At 41.2% G+C, this 17,401-nt stretch overlaps 1 protein-coding gene across 2 annotated transcripts in view; it reads right to left on the bottom strand.

Moving 5' to 3' along the window:
* The window catches only part of LRRC8B (leucine rich repeat containing 8 VRAC subunit B), a 177,326-nt gene that overhangs the window by 127,661 nt on the left and 32,264 nt on the right, over positions 1–17,401 (bottom strand). Inside the window, exon 2 of one of the 2 annotated variants that reach the window (XM_069232321.1) lies at positions 12,251–12,406. The exons of the other annotated variant lie outside the window; for it this stretch is intronic. The gene's annotated coding sequence lies outside the window, so the exon portion shown is untranslated. The remainder of the gene's footprint in view (positions 1–12,250; positions 12,407–17,401) is intronic. 2 annotated transcript variants of the gene reach the window in all.

Here is a 17,401-nt window from a genome sequence, read left to right as displayed (position 1 = left end):
AAGCATTATTCAAACAGGAAACAGAAAGATGGGCCAATTTCCTGGCTGCAATGTTTAATGATGTGCTCACAACAGGCACTGTCCCGGCATCCTGGAAAGGCTGTATAATCCACCCCATATATAAGGGTGGGAGCGTGGTTTCCCAAGCAACTACAGACTAATCGCTCTTTTAGACGTTGACCTCAAGTACTTTTCCTGTTGTGTGCTAAAACACTTAGAAGCCTGGATTACAGATAATAATATTCTACCTTTAAATCAAACCGGCTTCACCAAGCACCAAGGAACATTAACAAATCTTATGGGCTAGGTCTGATCATAAACAGAGCAAAAGCAAAGGGGACTCCAACCTATTTATGTTTTGTTGACTTTAAAGCTGCTTTTGACTGTGTCTCCCGCGGCAAATTGTGGGCCAAATTACTACTGTGGGGGCTGCCACATTCTATTTTAAATGCCATCAAAATGATATACTCTGATACTTGGGTGAAGGTTAAATTGGGGGAAGGCTCTCACCTATCCAGGGCCGTCAAAACAACAGTTGGTGTGAAGCAAGGCTGTGTATTGGCCCCAACACTCTTCAACCTGTACATAGCAGATCTCCCCACCAAGTTAAATGGTCATTCATCCCACTCTCCCTCACTGGGAGGTCAACAAGTATCCAATCTGCTATATGCAGATGACCTACTACTAATTAGTAATACCAGAATAGGCATGCAGAAATTATTCAAGGCCTTAGAAGAATACTCAGGATCTAATGATTTAGAAATCAATGATAAAAAATCTAAAATTATTATCTTAAACCGCAGACCGACCAGCCAATGTAAATGGCTTATGAATGGGAAAACCTTAGAGGAAGTAACATCATATAGATACCTTGGATTTGTGGCGGACGCTAGAGGTAATTACACGCCACAAAAAGAAGCAATAAAAAACCAAGACGCAGGCCCTTACTTACGCCTTTTCCAAGCTAGCAAACTCAATCTGTGGTCATGTTCTGAACCCATTAACAGCTGTAATGAGAGCGAAACTACTTCCAACTCTCACCTATGGGACTGAAATAATGAGGGGGATGGAAGTAGGTCTTCTGGATAAGCTTCTGATAAAGACCTGCAAGCGCATTTTTCGGCTCCCCAGGCGTGCTTCGCCAGCCCAGGTCAGACTGGAATTCATGCTGGTCAAACAGTTGTTAGCCCGACCCGCGGCATATATTGAATGCTGCTACAAATTGAGCCGCGCTTCAGAAGGGTCTTTAGCCAATCTAGTCTGGCAGGAAATTATCCTAGAAAGAGGGAACTGCAACTACATAAGGTATCTAGAAAAAAGTAAGGGTCTTTTGAACTTAGATGAGGTATGGGACCGGCTTCTACCCATCCCCGTTTTCAATAAAGGGAGCACAGTTGGTTAATCCTTAACTCCTACAAAACGTTTAAAGAATCACTACTTATGGCTCGCTCCTGCCCACGGAAAATCACCCAGCCTAAGTCTGAGAAAGGATTGCTTGAAGTCCCAACGTTAAACCTCATGCCAAAATGGAAGATGGAGTGGCAAGTAGGCTCCCAGGAGTGCCGTCTTTGTCATCTAGCAGATGAAAACTTGGTGCATGTGGTCTGCATTTGTCCACCTTTGGCAGTTGAAAGAAGACTCTTACTGAAAAAAGAATTAAATGCTTTAAAAATTAGATCCTGCAGACAAGCATTAATTGAAGCTTTTAACCCTCGAAATACAATATTGAACATTAGGCTGGTTAAATTTTTGGAAATTTTCTCGCGCAAAATTACAGCCTCTCGAAATAACAAAGTCATAGGGAGGGCGGAAATGATAACAAAATCCCTATAACCCACTCTGAACATCTTAAAGAAGGGAAGGCTTCTAGGTAGTTCATTTGGGTTGCTTAGCCTGTGTTGTAATAAAGTCTGGTACTAACAATCAGACTTAAGTAGGGGTAAATAAAATCGATAGAAGGTCTCTTGCCACTTTGTCCTATTTTTACTAATGTCTCATTGCACTATTACTGTTCTCTTTTAAATTTCTATGTGGAAGGAAATGTCATATATCATTTCATTTTAAACACAGGACTTTTATTGCGCTCTATTTGCCTTACCTACGCTAAGATTGTTCTGTTGCCCTATTACTATTAATGCCTTATTGCACTAATAAGTCCTTTTCTTAAATTTTCAGTTGGAAGGAAATTTTATATACCATTTCATTTTAAGCTTAGGATTTGTAATTGCCTTATTGCACTAAAATTGCTCTGTTAAATTTTATGTGGAAGGAAAAGTTTTATGGTTTTAATTAACTAATATACTTGTGTGACTACTGCACTAAATAGAGTCATGGTATTCAGGTATGTGGGTCTGGAAGTCCAAGAGGTTGCAGCGTGGTGTAGCTGATATAATCGCTGGTCAATCACCTTTTCACCTCCCTTTCTAGAAAGCTCACCGGAACTAAAGGACTTTTCCCCAGACCCTTGTACTGATAAGCAAACATCACAGCCAAGACAACAAAAGCATCTGGTCAGTGACACTGCAGCATAGAAGCAGTATTTCATTCTATGCAGCTTGCATTTTCATTACTGTGTCAATCGGCATGCAAATAATATCCAAATTAGAATATTTAGACATATATTTGGCTAATTACATATCGTTAAAGTACAAGTCAGTCACCGATAGGTACGTAAACATTCAAAACTCTACATAATTTTAATGTTCTAAAACATCTACAATAACGTACGGAGAATAAGTGGCTATGTTGTGGTAAATTAAATTTCAATGAAAACATGAAACTTCATAAGAAAATAACTGGGAAGCAAAGGGCATTTGCTAGTATGTCAGAACATTTAAAGGTTCTATTACAAATGATTACCTTATTGTGTTGCTCTGCAACCAGGAATTATAATGGGACGTCAGTTAATCTGTTAACTGCACATAAAAGGTCACCACAGTGCAAGTACAACATGTTGCGACCAACCAAAATGAGTATAACAGCAGCAGCAAAAGCTCTGTTTCACAGTTATAAAGTTATTTCACAAGACTATAAAATGCAAGGTTCTTTAATTATTACTTTGTGGTTGTGTTTAAGTAAATGATTAGGATTGCAAAGTCTGAAATGATAAAAGAACGTTTATTGTGTTTCCAAAGCACTGACATGCTGTAATGGGATCATTAAGTTTGTTAACAAACTATGCAAAAGGAAACACGTGATCGTTACCTATAAAGCGGACAACACAGGGAAATGCTCAAAATCTAAAACTATGTTTAGCATTGCCTAGTCATTTATTTATTTATACATTCTATTTATTTATTGGGGATCTAGCCAAATGGGCTGTGGAATGTTTACGTGAAAATGTAAAGTGAAATTAACTGGCTCAAGAACATACTAATATAACTAAATAACATATCCTGGAGCCTAATGTTTAATAATGCTGATTACAAATCCTGATTTCAATATGCATTAAGTAAAAAAAATTGCGAATCAACTAATGTGCTAATAGGTCAGTTTGTTAAATACCGAATTGGAGTGGGTTGCAAACCGAACTATCTACTTAATATTCGTTAGGCAGGTTGCAAACTGTGGCTCACTCTCACTGGTTACAATCAAGAAAGGTCGCATGCAAGGGTCATCAGCCCACAAGGTCTTAAAATAAAGAATTATTTTACTAGGGATAACCAGATTTCCTTTAAAAAAAAGGTGTCTGCCTAAAAAAACAAAAAAAGTTTTCTTTTTTAGAAAGTTTCTCTGAGAGTTGTAAGTGGTACAACTTGGAAGTCTTCCATTTGCGAGCCATTAATACATAAGCACCGATTAGCAATTCAGAAGGGACACCTACACCATGCCCCTTCCAAATGCATGATTTAGTAACCATTTGGAATCCCATTATAGGAATCGGAAAAAGTTTACCAACTCATAAATTTGTACTTAGGAAAAAACTATCTTGCAGTCGGAATCACTCCATTGGTGGTCAGTGCAGCAGTCTTGGGGGAAGATGTTCTCTAGCACTATGTGCAGCAGCATATATCACAAGAGGAATCTTTCAAGACTGAAGAAGTTTGGGCAGAACTTTTCTCATACCACTGCCAAACATGTCACGGTTTCTGGTGACCAGGATGCGTTTGAACACAAATCTCAGGAATCTGACTCAATCTTAACACTTGATTTGCTTTACTGGATTTTGTGTAACAACAAGCTCAGTTAAAGACTTGACATTTGGCAGAAGATCTTGCATTCGACCTAGCCTCTGACTTAGCTGTCTGGGAAGCCAGCAGGGAGTACATTGTCCCAAACATTTACCCTAAACGATTGTGAAAAATCTAATTAAAGAGCATGCAACAACAACTGTGAAGCTCTCCTAAAAACCCATACCAGGCAGCAAATGAGAGACTAAGGTGAGTCACAATTTTTCCAGCCTTTTCTAACCAGATGTGGCAAAATATTATTAAACACGGACATGTGATAAATGTTGGTCGAAAAAGATTGCAGCCACCTCTCTTCTCTTTCAAAGATCTTCCTATAAACACAAGACCACCAGCACATAATAGGCCAGAGGTCAACACCATGTAGTGCTCTTGCTTGAACGAAGAGGAGACAATGCCAAGGAATGCAGCACTCTTAGTCTGAGTAATGAATTTATTAAGACACTTCCCAGATACCAAATAAAAGCACACAAATATATGAAAATAAGCACTTAACTCAAATGAAGTAAAACATGTATATGCACAAGAAGAAACATAGCAGTTAAACAATCACAGACAGAGTTGAGCAATGCACTGCATCAACAGTGTGTAAATAATCAAAGGCAGGAGACCACACATGGGATCAATTTCTCCCGGGCAGCGAGTGCGCTCCACAGGTGAGTTCCTGTCTGAGCACCAACTCCCCCGTCCCTTATACCTTAAACAAGATAGGAGAGCATTCTAGAACACCCTTACCTCTGGTATGAAATCAAGCGCTGGCTGTACTTAGTCTGTGTCGAAAACACGCAAAAGAACTGGTCGGACCTCAATGCGCATTCCTCATACAGATTTGTACCTTTCTCTGATGAAAACATTCCTAGCCTAGTACACTCTTACCTTGTCCGCATCCCACATAATATGTCCCACCACGGTATGATCCTGTTCTGGTGAGAAAAGCAAAAAACACGTTCTTTGTGGAAAACAAGCTCTGTGTGGAAAAACCCTGCGCTGCCGTGACGGCACCCGAAGCAGTGCACAAAATGGAGTCTAGAAGGAGTCAGTGGTTAAATATACATAGCATTACACACCACACTTTGGGGTCCACCACTGGTGACCAGGCACTACCCATGTGGGATGTGTGCAGTGTGTGCCTGGTCAACAGAGCACCTGAAACTAAAAGCACTGGTCCCTCACAAAACATTGCAAACTATGTCTCAATACATTATGTGACAGCACCAGGGATTACCATACATTCTTTTTTAACCCTGTATATCAAACCAAAACACATAACAATGAAAGGCTGTCACGCTGTGCACTACACAGTATGTTAGCTACCTTTCCCCGTCAAGTATATGACATCCCATAATGCGTAAAAATGATGAGAGAAGCCATCTTGCACATACTTCTCATCTAAGGCCAGGCATTTCTAACATTCAATGCTGGCACCAGAGGTGTGTCACATAACACTCTCCAGATGCGCTAGCCTTTCTTTGGAGGAGTGCCAACCATGCAGGTTTCTAGAGGGACTCCCTGTTGGCAAAATAAAACATATATATTTTTCCGACTGGAAGCACTATCTTGCCACAAGTACTATTCTTTATCTCTAAACAGGAGACTGTAACTTTTTCAGTAAATGACTACAGAGGGCTCCCATGGACTCACCTCTAAGAGGCCTTTACATAACTGTTATTCAGTAGAGACATTATATTGATTCCTTAACAATTTTGAAAGTGTGGCACAGACATTGGGCACAGGCTTAATGAATGCATATTCTGGGGGGTATGTTTATGTTTTGCATGAAAACAAGCACTATTGTGTACCAAATGTGTGAGGATCAAATTTATGTTGTGACAACTAAAGTCAAGTCTCGTCAAACTTTATTTGTTTGCACAAGCAGCCATAAAAGTGCATAAGTGCAATAAAAACTGGAACTATCCAGCTTCTCCTGGAAGTTTTTAATTAACCAGCAGAGCTACAAATTTAGTAACTCACATATTATTATAAATACAAATGAAAAAATAGATCAATAAAAACACATTTAATCAAAGTGCATTGTGTACCAAGATCACACAGTGGCACGCAGGAAAGGACTTGCATAAAAACAGGTCTCATCATCAGATAACTGTTGTAGGAAATTATAGGCTTTAATACATTTCCTAAGGTTTCTGGACTTCATAAAGGAGGTTAAAAACATTTTGGTAAATATTTTATAAAAACCACCAAAAAAGAGAAAATGTAACATTGAATGTCCAAAGATGTCATTACATGAGCACAGTCTAGATCCAAGATTGCTCTGAAAACCTAATGGGAAGAAGAGTAAGTATTTAATTGTATCTGCCCTAAAACGAAATAGTAAGGAGCGTTCCAATCGCCCTCTGATGTTAAATAAATAGTTAGTGGGAAAACCTCCAGGGCTCAAAGGCAAGTAAGTTGCAATGGTGGGTTTTGCTGTTTCCACACACAGCCTCTTCACTTGTGCCTGGGCTGATAGTAATGCTTGTACATACTTTCTCGCTAGGTTTACACTCAATGCTGTGTTAGAAAACCAGATAGGTTAGACTGATCTCTTCAAAATATTTCTTTCCTTAAGTTGTCCATGGAATAGAGGCCTTTATTACAAGCTAGACAGTCACTAATTAACCTCCTCAGTTTTCCAAATGGATAACCATAACAGGTCAGACATGTTCAGATTTGGTCACTCAAGTAGCCTAAACCCAGCTCCTTGTGGCAAATATAATGGGAGGAGGATAGAGGAACAGACACTATTTTTGTACAGGAACAATTTTCCTCTGCCTGTATTACCTTACAATGTGTAATACCCCAAATTTATGCCCCACAGAATGGCACCGAAACACACTGAGAGGTGTAGATCTGCAACAGTGGTGCAAGTGTCTTGCCAACCTGGAGAATGAAGAGTGAGCCTACCGCCTGACATAACTTCAGCCTGCGCTGAGTTATGTTTGGTACTCATGAGCCGGCTGCATTAAAAGTAACCCCCAGGTAAGATGAAGTGCTTGTGCTTAACAGTCGATCTGAGCCGACGGCAAAACTTGAGAGCCGGGTGTTCTTGGGGACACGCACCATTACAAATAATTTAGAGAAATTTGTCAGTAAATCAAGGGTGGCCATAAATTGCACAAATAAATGGACTAACAAATGAAGAGCTTTAGAGGTATGTGCTATTAGCATTCCGCCATCCGCATATAGCAATACTGGAAGTGGGCCACCTTTTATCACAGGGACATCTGGGGTAGAAGAAGTTAAATGAGGGCTAAGCTTGTTTATGTACAAAATAAACAACAGAGGGGCAAGCACAAACCCCTGTTGTACCCTGTGCCCAGGGTGATTTCTTTAGATACTTCACCATTTTGTCCAAATCTTACCCTGGCCTCTCTGTTCTCATGCAGGGATGCTAAAAAATGAAAACGTGCTGCATCCAACCCCATTTCTAATAGGAGTTGCCATAACTTGGAGTGGCTAATACAGTCAAAAGCCATGGACAAGTCCATGAAGGCAAGGTATATTGGTGTCTGCATTGCCACTGTTTATTTACCTAGAATTAGGTTTAAATTCAGGCGTTGCTCTATAGTGCCTATGCGGTTAGGAAAGCCATATTGGCAGGGGTTTCTAATTTTATTTTCCTCAGTCCACTCACTAATCTTGTTGTGTAAAACCCTTCCCAAAATTTTAGCCAGTATGTCAATCAGTTAGGTAGGGCAATCTTCTTAAAGATCGGAACGATAGCAGATGTAGCCCAGGAGCTAGTATAAGATGCATGTTCTAAATCATTAAAAACATTAGTCAGCACTGGGGCCCAAAGTTTGATGTTACATTTAATTAAGTCAATAGGAACATGGTCTAGCCCTGGTGCAATACCCCCAGCAATCTGTTCTATTGCAGCATTAATGTCCTCTAGGGTAACCCTTATAGCTGGGCAGGGACCCTCCTTCTCAAGTAGCTGGTGGGTCCCTCCTTCTCAAGTAGCTGGTGTACTAATTACACAGTGGAGTACATTTGCAAAAAATGTGCCTCCCATGCCCGCTATTTATATGGCAGTTAATCAAGGTCACCGTTTGATTGGCGGATCTCATAGCTGACACAGCATTCCAGAAGGACTTACTATCTTTTTTTGATGCTGCATGAACCAGTGTATCCCTCTGCTGGGTAATAACTTCCTTCCACCTCTTTGTTGTAGCTATTTTGTACCGTTTCCGAAGAACAGCCACAGCAGAGGGGTCCCCTGGACTAGTAGTGAGGCCCCTGGGCAATTATGGATTTGCTGTTGAGCATTCCTGATCGACCCATCTCAGAGCCCAATAGGCCGGTGTTGGGGGTTTGGAGAGCGGTGTTTGATAGTAAAGCAAAAAGCCACAAAGGAGCTAACTATCTCCACCTTTTCGTCATTGTCTATCAGGCAATCCAAAAGTAACTCCATCTTCTTCTTTACTACTTTTTGCAAAAATTGGGACGGATTGGGGAATTTCCAAAGCAGTCCGTAGTTAGCTTTAGTTTACTAATTCCAACTCCTGCTTTGAATTCCGCCCTGGATGATACAATGAGGGCTACCTCAATTGGGTTGTGGTTGCCAAAGTTTGAACAGATAATGGTGTCATGCAGCAGCAAATTAATTAGATTGCTGAAGACAAAAAGAAAAACAATGATGAACAAACTGTTCCTGCCCCTGAATGTAGGCAAACCCAGATCACGAATACCAGCCTCCTCCATCACATTGTGCAAATCAGATGATGAAAGAAGGACCTCCAACTCTTTGCCTCTCTGATCGGGACCCTCACCAGCGACAGCCTCATTCCTTAATCTTAGGGGGTAAACCTTGTTATGTTAAAGTCCCTAGGTAAGCACAAATAAACTTACTGTTCTTCTCCTGATGCTCGCCCCATGATTGAGTTAATATATTTGATTAGTCTGGGGAACTTGCAATTTGGAACACTGTCAAAGTCATTGTTATAAAAATTTGTAAGATACAGGATAAAATCCCCCTTGAAAAGCACTGCTTGAAATCACTGCCTGGAGTCTTTAAGGCCACAGCAAGACCACCATGTGACAAGTTTATCCAGGTAGTTAAGCTCCCCGATGTGCGGCCAGAATGAGATGGAGTGGCCGGTACACTAAAACATAGGTACCCATCATACACAATAGGGATGAGGTCACGAGTTTCCTGCAGCAGTAGAATAAAATAACTTCTTATAAACAGTTGCTACATGGGGAGATGTACATTGGAACAAAGATCTACAATGTTCCAACTTGAAATTTTCATAGAGGGGCTATTTTCACTGGAGGTAGAAATAGGTGGGCTTAGAATTTGGCGTTCAGCCACGACCACAAGGCTGATTTGGCAAAGCATTTATCAAAAACGACCTATACACCCCCAGTCAATCAATCTCAGTAAAACCTGATAAGGCTGCATACCTGCTGTTACATTCCGTAACCAGATTTGGCTGAGACTGGCGACAGACAAAGGCAGACACATCGCCTGCTTAGGGTGTTTGAAAAAATAGCTCAGTGACAGTGTAACAATACTTGTAATACTGGGGGCACCCTCCTTATATGACCTTAGTAGCTTCCTTACGCTGGACGGATGTTTGAAATTCACAACAATGTAGTCTCCCTCTTAATGATGGTCCAACCCAGCCAACCCTGCGCAACATTAAGAACTTATTACACTCTGCAGCATTAAAGATTATATGGACACTAAGCCAAAGAATGATCCTGTTCTGCAGCTGCTCCAAAGTCTCGGTTTGATTAGGCTTAAGAGGAGGCACTCCTGCCAATATCAACACATATGGGCATGCCACTGGGGGTAGATTTAGGGTCGTCGTGCTGGAGTTTGAATCTATGCCTTTACTTTCCTTATTTACCGAAACGCTATGGTCCTTTCAATAAAGGGTCAATATAGATGGCAATACAAGCAGCCCCTGCAGCTTGTTCAGTATAAATTACACCAGTGGCGCTAAGATTGGGGCTGGTTGACATGGCGGCGTGAGAGGAACTGCACTCCATTTTTCTACTGCTGTCGACAAAGAATTTGTCCCCACACTCGCGATACTCACAACAAGAAGCATGCACATCAGTGCCATCAGTAAAGGTATTTTGGCAGATGACCATAGCAAAAGACTTAGTTAATCTTGCTGAATGGGCCTCAATGACAGTCAATTGCTCTTTAATTTGGCTGAGCTGCTCATGTAAGATAACAGAGAATTTTTTGCATATCTCCTCGATGCTTGGAAGTGCCGAATCTATTGGATCCATCCCCTTTCAAGGTTTTGTCTCCCTTGTTTGTCGTTTCGGGCGGGATGGCAATTACTAGTCTTTTCATGTTTGACAACTGGTTCTTGAAGGAAATTTACACTGGTTGGACTCAGCGGCACCAGGAAAATACTTGCATTGTCCTAGGTGGCTATGGGGCTGCTGCCAGTATTTTCACAGCTAGAAATGAGTATCTCACCACCAGTCTTAAGCGTCCCTTCTATGCACTGGACCACATGATTCACCGTCAGGTATACTGGAGCCATGGACTGCCTCACCAGGCCCCCTCCCTTTCTCCATGGATAACCTTCACTCTGTTAAAGTAATCTCATTTGTAAGGACCCCAATGGCTCGCTCAAGGATAGTATCTCTACTTGTCATTCTGCGGGGTACTGTGGTTCATCCAGTGGCATCCAGTGGCATTACGTTTGGCCACAATATTTAAATATTACGGCATTCACCCACGACAATCAAAGCCCTGGTGCAAAACGAAGGTCCTCGACAAAGTGGACCCAGCCTCTACTGGCCACAGATGGGTGCACGCCCGGGCTCGTCCCACTCTGCGGGATCCTGAATGCACTTATGAGCGTGATGTCCCAGTCTGGCCCCAACTTGCCCCTAGTGAGACTGGGGGACATAGTTCCACCCTAGACTTGGTGCAGAATTCAAAATTGCTGGAGAGCAGGCCAGGAAACTGCTGAAGACAACTCGAATTTCAATTTATTTTTTTACGCCATTTGACATATTTTTATAGATATTGACCTTCTGAGACCACAGAACAAAAATGTGAGTGTGCGTAATGGTTTTGAATGGTGTGAATGTGAATGCATGTATGTATATGCTACACTGACACTATTGTAAAGTAATCACGGGTACTCAAATGCAAGAGAAAGTGTATTTTATTCACGATCACAATCACAACACAAGCATGGTTGCCTCCCAGTTGGCCAGGCACAACTGTCACTAGCTGGAACATTACCACCCCAACACCCTATTAAGAATTGTACAAAGATTCTAACCTTACTAAAGCAAACACAATGCATTGTAACACATCCTTCCCCTTCTACAAAATACATATTTATAAACAAAACAAAATATACATACTAGAATAAAACTTTATAACATAAACAGAAATAAGAAAAACGTGGGTAAAACATGAACAAAACCCAAAACATTCCTGCAAAGAAAACAACAATTCAACTTGCATAATCTTGCAACTACCCGGTGGTCTGCGGTCTATATGATATACATCTCAGGTGATTTCCCTACCGTTCCTTACAACAGAACCACTCCCTGCCCCACCGAACGCATTCATAAGATTACCACCCAAATACAAATCGTCACTATTAACCATCATTAACACACTGCACCCTTCTTCCTCTTTCCTCTTGCACTCCCCAACTCCTTGGCATACAGCCATTCTCCTGGAATTCCACCGTTGCCCAATGTCTAGTACGACATCATGCTGATGGACCTGCTTCACTTTGAAGTGACTCACAAATGTTGACAAACCTGTCTTCACTCGTCCAGATCTAACTTTCACCCAATTGCCTGTTCTTATCGTACCATTCATGGTCCCATATTGGTGCTCACCAGGCTTATCTACATTCCCACTGTTTGTTGCCCACAACTTGAACAATGATGGACCGAAGTTGGAACAGGACGCCTATCTTGCATTAACTCAAAAAGGGACCTCTGAGACACTTCATGCACCGTTGTCCTGTGGGCCCATGCCGAAGCATGCATAATGCCATCAATATTACACCCACCAGCACAAGTCAATTAAATAGTCTGTTTTACCAACCAACTTGTTCACTCACCTATGCCACTGGCCTGTGAGTTATGCAATGCTGTGCGACGATGTGTGATCCCAAGCAAAGATAAAAACTTCTGCATCTCGTTTGAAGTAAGCTGCGTTCCATTGTCTGTTATCAATATAGAAGTAATGCCTTCTTCCAAAAAGATCTGTTTAAGACCTAAAATAGTTATGACAGTAGTCGTTTACCTAAAAAATGTCATGCACAACCACTTAGAAAACACATTCACCACTCATGGGGCATATTTAAAATCACTTCTCAAATCGTTCATGGGACCTATAAAGTCCAAACACACACAATACCATTCTTTACCTGCGTTAGGTAAGTCGTTTTTCCCCTTAACACTTCTGGACCCAAAACTGCATTTTTAGTTGCTCCATAGTCTAGAGCATAACCCAGAGGGTGGTATGAACCTATCACCTCTCATGAGCAAATCTTCTCCACAAACCGTTGTCTCATTAATAATTTTAATATAAGGCTGTATGGAAGATGAAACATAACTTTCCCTCCTTCTACCCACACCTAGGAGTTGCACTACTTTTGTTAAGGTGGTATCAACTTTAATTTACTGCACCCCCTCCTTAGCGGTAAATGTACCTTCACCACAAACAACACATCCTGCACAATAGCTACAGCCCCTTTACTCTCCCTTGATGAGACTGCTGATCCATCCACAGTTCTCCAATCAACTGGTAACCTTGACAAGCAATCCACTTGTGCATTTCTCCACCTTTGAATATGCTCTATTTCACATAAATACTCTTGACGCCTAGCGAAAAGTCTTGCCGAGCCTTTAGCAGCCCCACCAGGAGGTGACACTTTCACCAAAGGTTTATGGTCAGATCCTAAAATAAATCTTGTCCCCTACAAGTAAGTCTGAAAGTATTCAACACTCCGGGCAGCCGCTAGACCTTCCCTGCCAATCACGGAATATTTCCTTTCAGAATCCATGAGGGTTCTTGAAGCGCACTCCACCGTTTCCTCTGGCTTGATATGCCTTTAAGAGAGAACTGCACCAATGCCTGTAACACTTGCATCCACCATGTGAACATATTTTAAACCAGTATAAAAAGGCAGGATCACAAATATGTATTTTTATGTCCTCAGAACAACTTAGTTGTACAAGCTCCCACAAAAAATTCCAACCTTTTACAAAGAAAAGATCTTACTTTTCCCATTTCATCTGCAAAGTCCTTCATAAATGTTGCGTGATATTTAATTAGACCCATAAATTATCTCAGTTGGTCCTTATCAGAGGAAACAGGAGCTGGTTTAATAGCTCGGACCAGATCCATTTTAGGCTTCACTCCTTCGACACACCGTACCCCCACCACTGTCCCAAACCTCTAACAGGCAAACAATGTGACAACCTGACAACCACAGACTGCAGACAAGTGGAAGTTTGTACATGTGCATTCCTGGCAACCACTTCAATGTGTTGTGCCACTCCCAGGCCAACTCGTCACCAACTATATATTATAAGGTAATCACGGGTACTCGTATCCAAGAGAAAATGCATTTTATTCAGAATCACAAGTCAAGCGTGGTTCCCTCCCAGCTGGCGTGGCAACAACTATCACCAAGTGATATGTTACCACCCCAACACCCTACTTGGAATTGTACAAAAGATTCTAACTTTACAAAAGCAAATAAAGTGCTTTATAACAGACAACTGCACCTCACACCAGTTGATTATTTGGAGGAACTGCTAGGCACTAGGTATGGAAACCCAGCAGGAGGCCTACAGATACAGCTGAAGCAGCAGAAGGTCCTCTGTGGGAGCGGAGGAGCGTCGCCCCCACACTGCTGTGCAGAAAGCATCAAAAATAAAATGGTAATAAAATGGTTTTATTACCATTTTATTTTTTATGCTTTCTGCCAGCAAACGGAGTGCAAGGGCAGGAATGGGCAAGTGCATCACTGCTGCCAATGATTGGTAGCAGTAAGGAGTGGCCACTTAAGTTTGAAGTGCGCACGTTGATGTGGCCGGCTACCTTGCTATGACCAAACCACCATACGCAACTCAAACCTCTCCAACCCGGCTGTCTTGGACCAAACCACCATGCGTAACTCAAACCTCTCCAACCCGGCTGTCTTCGACAGCCGGGTTGGAGAGCAGGCACAGGCCTACAGTGCCTTTTGGAGCATGGGGGGCCGACTCCAGCCAATCAGGACTCAGGCTGCTTAACAGCATGAAAACAGTGTCTTGATTGGATGAGGGAGTTGGCTTTGCACTGACAACATGCTGCAGAACTACAGGGATGTCCAGCAGAACATCGAGTAAGGTAAGTGATTTTGTTTAAATATTTCTATTAGTGTGTATGTTATTGTGTGTGTTATGTGTAGTTTTTTGTGTATGTATTTTGCGCCCCTCCAATGAAATTTGCCACCAACCGCCATTGATGCTGATCAAAGGGATAGAGGGCAATTGGGGATATAGGGCCACTCATTATCCTCCCACAAACCTGTTGTGATTAATTTTATATATTATCATAGGTTACTATAATAAATAAACCATAATAAACTCTTTTCTAGTGATCTGTAGGTAATGCTACCTGTTTTTGTATGGATCTACACACTAGTTAGAGTACACAAAAAGATCTTCATAGAGGAGCTCGACGGACTATGGAGCCCATCGGTACCACCAGCAATGGGGTCTGGGTGAGGTGCAACCCAATGACAAAGCATACCACCTAAATTGGTGGTGGGGGTTTGCATTCTTTAAAAAAATAAAACTTATTTGCTTAACATAGTTTGTCCCATTTGAGGACAATTGCACCTATGGGGCTAGGTTTCATGTCTGAAATGTTATTTTTAATAACAAAATTTATTGAGTTTTGCATGGGACAGGAAGTATACAACATATTAACAGTACAGCTTCTGCCCTTAACAGGAGTAAATTCCTAACCTTTCTCAGTAGAGGGGCAGATTAGAGAAGAGCAGGTGAAAATCCTTAAAACATGCAAGTTAGTAGGATTGGACAGACTCACACATTCCACCTCTGAAACTATTGCTTACTGCTTCCTCCAGCCCCAGTATGCAGATCTGCGGAAAGGTGGAAAAATAAAGAAATTGCTATAGTAGGGCTTGCAATTGCTAATATTGAAGCCCTACTATAGTATTAGCCCTGGCATAATCAGAGAGACTATTATCAGAGCTCTTACATAATGAAATTGCTTCCAAAGTTTGTTGCTGCACTATATGGCACCAAAGGGACAAGCAGATATTGTTATTGGACAAGTAGATTTATGAAGAAACCTGTCCGATTGGTACTGCAATGCCCGAGCCATTTCCTACAGAGAGGGGAACACAACAGGGATGCCAATTGTCCCACTAGTTGTTTGCTATTGCCATACAACCTTTAACAGAATGGCTCCGAATTGACGCACAAATGACACAATGTTGCTGTCAGCTGTTGATTGGGATTGTTCACATGTCTTTCCAGTTGATAAATGTGTCTTCCAGTTCCCCTGTTGCCTGCCATTTCCTGCACTTTTTTCAGTCAAGTAACTAGTAATCTCCACTCTGAGGGTAGCCAGAAGGACAACCCATAGGGTACCTGGGGATTTTACTGTGCCTCTGAAGTACTGATCTATTGTATCGCCTATGTGTAAGGTAAGTTCAGTGTCATGGAGAGACGAAGCTGACAATCTCTGTTGTGGCAGGGGACTTTGTGTCGACCTGATTTTAGGTTAAGGGGAGTGGTCAGAAAAGTTTGAGGAAGGATTTGTATATCAAGCGCTTTATGCATTTCTATTTTAGGAATAAAGACTGAAATGTTTTTTGCTAAGATTTAGAATAATGTATTGGAGGATATATTTCCCGGATAGCCCAACCCTCTCCTTTCCCCCACTTGATTACTGACGTGCATTAATATCGTCCAGTCTGCAGCAATCAATGGTGCCCAGTGCAGCTTTGTGGGTTCAATGAAGTAAGTATAAAGAGGAAGCTTTATTTTATTTACATTTGTTTTACTTAGTGGATTTTGATGTCTTCATAACAGAATTGTTCCGATTGTTCATTCTGACGGCAGCATCAAGGTAAACTCAAGGGCCTTGTAGAAGGAAGCATGCCTTTTTTTTCTCAATTTATTTAGTGGTTGTTTCTACCTTTTAACTTACAAGATCTTGACAGTAGTGTAAAATATTTAAGTTACTTTTTGTTGTCTAGTTGAGTAGATAGCTTTTCATGATATACTGTGTTATGATATTTAGCCTTGAAAAAGTCCAAAGGATGAAATATAAGTTGGCACTTAGGGCCTGATTACGACCTTGGCGGATGCGATACTCTGTCCCAAACGTAATGGAAATCCCGCCCGCCGTTTTACAAGTTCCATAAGGTATAATAGAACTTGTAATACAGCAGACGGGATATCTGTCACGTTTGGGACAGAGTATTGCATCCGCCAATGTCGTAATCAGGCCCTTAGTCTAATAACAGTGAGTCTGACACAGCATCAAATATGTCACTTTAACAAACAAAACTGGATCTGCCATTCAAAATAAAAATCCTTGTGTGTGAAAAGGTCAATATGTGTTGGATCCATCTTTGCGAAAATGATATCTACAGTACTTAGACGTCCAATTTACTTCATATTTTTGATACATTCTGGATATTCATGCAATTGAGGCCTTACATATAACCTATGAATAAATAGACAGTCTAAAAAGAGACTGGCATATTTTGGTTCTGTCTTTGCCTTGCCCTGTTAGTTTTAATCTTAGCGTACAAAGTTTAATGAATTTATCTCATTTAAATATTACATTTCAAATCTTAACTTTCTTTGCTATTATAATCATTTATATTACAGTACTCAGTACCTGTGACTGTGCAAAGCACTCTGCATTGCTTCAGTCTACTGACTCTAAGATCCTGTTATCTTATACAAGAAATCTAAAGGTACGAGTATGGAGTATGTTGAATTTGAACTTCGATAGTAACTGATGTTCAAAATACTGTGTACACTTCCTAGCATTCTGCTATTCCTTATTGTGTAGGTGCTTTTCAGGGATTTTTCATGTAGGGTCTGAGCCTGAATTATACCCTTTTTCCAAAGTATTGCCTTCTTTTTGTTTCTATTATTTTCAAGCCTCTCACATTGACTTATCCAGGTGAACAAATATATTTTCCGTGAAATAACATGGTTCTGTGCAC

The sequence above is a fragment of the Pleurodeles waltl genome, chromosome 4_2, assembly GCF_031143425.1.
Source record: "Pleurodeles waltl isolate 20211129_DDA chromosome 4_2, aPleWal1.hap1.20221129, whole genome shotgun sequence".
In the NCBI taxonomy this organism is placed as follows: Eukaryota; Metazoa; Chordata; class Amphibia; order Caudata; family Salamandridae; genus Pleurodeles; species Pleurodeles waltl.
The sequence above is the reverse complement of the archived record's forward strand: the minus strand, read 5'-3'. Positions and strand labels throughout refer to the sequence as shown.